The sequence below is a fragment of the Petromyzon marinus genome, unplaced genomic scaffold, assembly GCF_048934315.1.
Source record: "Petromyzon marinus isolate PM22_M1 ecotype Great Lakes invasive population unplaced genomic scaffold, UKy_Petmar_22M1.pri1.0 PM_G_Scaffold_29, whole genome shotgun sequence".
In the NCBI taxonomy this organism is placed as follows: Eukaryota; Metazoa; Chordata; class Hyperoartia; order Petromyzontiformes; family Petromyzontidae; genus Petromyzon; species Petromyzon marinus.
In genome coordinates, this window is record NW_027422861.1 from 2,372,501 (window position 1) to 2,374,981 (window position 2,481).

Below are 2,481 nucleotides of genomic sequence, written 5' to 3' on the forward strand. Positions count from 1 at the left end.
CGGTGAGTGGGGCTGTATTCTTCCTGAAGTCCACAACCATCTCAACTGTCCTTAGAGCATTTAGCTCTAAGTTGTTCTGGCTACACCAGGTCACCAGGTTGTCAGCTTCCCACCTATAGTCAGACTCATCCCCACCAGAGATCAGCCCAATGAGGGTGGTGTCGTCCGACAAACTTCAAGAGTTTGACGGACAGATGATTGGAGGCGCAGCTGTTGGTATACAGGGAGAAGAGCAGTGGGCAAAGGACGCAGCCCTGAGGAGTTCCCGTGCTGATGGACCTGGAGTCAGAGACTTCTGTTCCCGGCTTAACGCACTGCTTCCTGTCAGAGAGGAAGTCTGTGATCCACCTGCAGGTGGAGTAGGGCACGTTCAGCTGGAAGAGCTTGTCCTGAAGCAGGGCAGGGATGATGGTGTTGAAGGCAGAGCTGAAGTCCACAAACAGGATCCTGGCGTAGGATGCTGGGGCGTCCACATGCTGTAGGGTGAAGTGGAGGGCCATGTTAACTGCGTCGTCCACAGACCTGTTGGCTCTGTAGGCAAACTGAAGGGGGTCCAGGAGAGGGTCTGTGATGGCTTTGAGGTGTGCCAGGAGCAGGCGCTCAAAAGACTTCATTACCACAGATGTAAGGGCGACCGGTCTGTAATCATTTAGTCCTGTTGGCCTTAGCTTTTTGGGCACAGCGATGATGGTGGAGGACTTGAGACAGGCTGGTACATGGCATGTCTCCAGGGAGGTGTTAAAGATGTTGGTGAACACCGGAGACAGCTGGTCAGCGCAGTGCCTGAGGGTGGCTGGAGAGACAGAGTCCGGCCCGGCTGCTTTGCGTGGATTCTGCCTCTTGAAAAGCCCATTAACTTCTCCCTCCTGAAAGGAGAGAGTCGTTTCTGTAGTATGGGTGGGGGATGGGGCCTCTTGGGTGGGAAGGGGTGGTTCAGGACAGTCCAATTGTCTTTCAAATCTACGGTAGAACTCGTTCAGGTCGTTGGCTAGGCGGGAGTCGTTAGTGGTGTGGGGCGCTCTGGGTTTGTAGTTGGTGATGTGCCTGAGCCCTTTGGCAGACAGAAGCAGCGTCGTTAGTAGAGAACTGGTGTTTTAGTGTCTCTGAGTACAGTCGTTTAGCCTCTCTCACCGCTTTGCTAAACCTGTTCTTCGACTCCTTGAATCTGTCTCTATCCCCACTCCTAAACGCTTCCTCCTTCTCCAACCTCAACCTTTTGAGCTTTGCTGAGAACCAGGGCTTGTTGTTGTTAAAGTTCACCCTGGTACGTGTTGGGATACAGCAGTCCTCACAGAAGCTGATGTACACAGCCTCTGTGAGTTCATCCAGACTATTGGTAGCAGTCGTGAACATATCCCAGTCAGTACAGTCTAAGCATGCCCGCAAATCTTCCACAGCCTCACTGGTCCACTGTTTAGATGTCCTCACAGCAGGTTTACAGAGTTTTAGTTGCTGCCTGTATGCACGAATCAGGTGGACCAAGGGAGTTCTGTGCGAGCCGAACAGCCCCGTGACCCACAAGAGAAACATCCCCGCCAAATTCGAGCGTTTGACGGGGTCTATCCGTGAAAAAATATTCACGTTTTTGAGTGCACATGCATTTCTGCTGCAAATGCCTCTGGAAGTTTCATGCCGTTCGTATGCCAATTGTGGCAACACGAAAATGACCCGTTTTCCCATTCCGAGGGATTTCTGTGCGACCCTAACAGCCCCGTGAGCCACAAGAGACACATCCCCGCCAATTTCTAGCGTTTCACGGGGTCTATCCGTGAAAAATATAGACGTTTTTGAGTGCACATGCATTTCTGCTGCAGATGCCTCTGGAAGTTTCATGCCGTTCGTACGCAATGTGGCAACACGAAAATGACCCCTTTTCCCATTCCGAGGGATTTCTGTGCGACCCTAACTAACAGCGCCCGTGAGCCACAAGAGAGACATCCCCGCCAATTTATAGCGTTTCACGGGGTCTATCCGTGAAAAATATAGACGTTTTTGAGTGCACATGCATTCCTGCTGCAAATGCCTCTGGAAGTTTCATGCCGTTCCTATGCAATGTGGCCACACAAAAATGACCCGTTTTCCCATTCCGAGGCATTTCTGTGCGACCCTAACAGCCCCGTGAGCCACAAGAGAGACATCCCCGCCAACTTCTAGCGTTTGACGGGGTCTATGCGTGAAAAATATTAAAATTTTTGAGTGCACGTGCCTTTCTGCTGCAAATGCCTCTGGAAGTTTCATGGCGTTCCTATGCAATGTGGCAACACGAAAATGACCCCTTTTCCCATTCCGAGGGAGTTCTGTGCCACCCTAACAGCCCCGTGAGCCACAAGAGACACATCCCCGCCAATTTCTAGCGTTTCACGGGGTCTATCCGTGAAACATATAGAAGTTTTTGAGTGCACATGCATTCCTGCTGCAAATGCCTCTGGAAGTTTCATGCGGTTCGTACGCAATGTGGCAACACGAAAATGACCCGTTTTC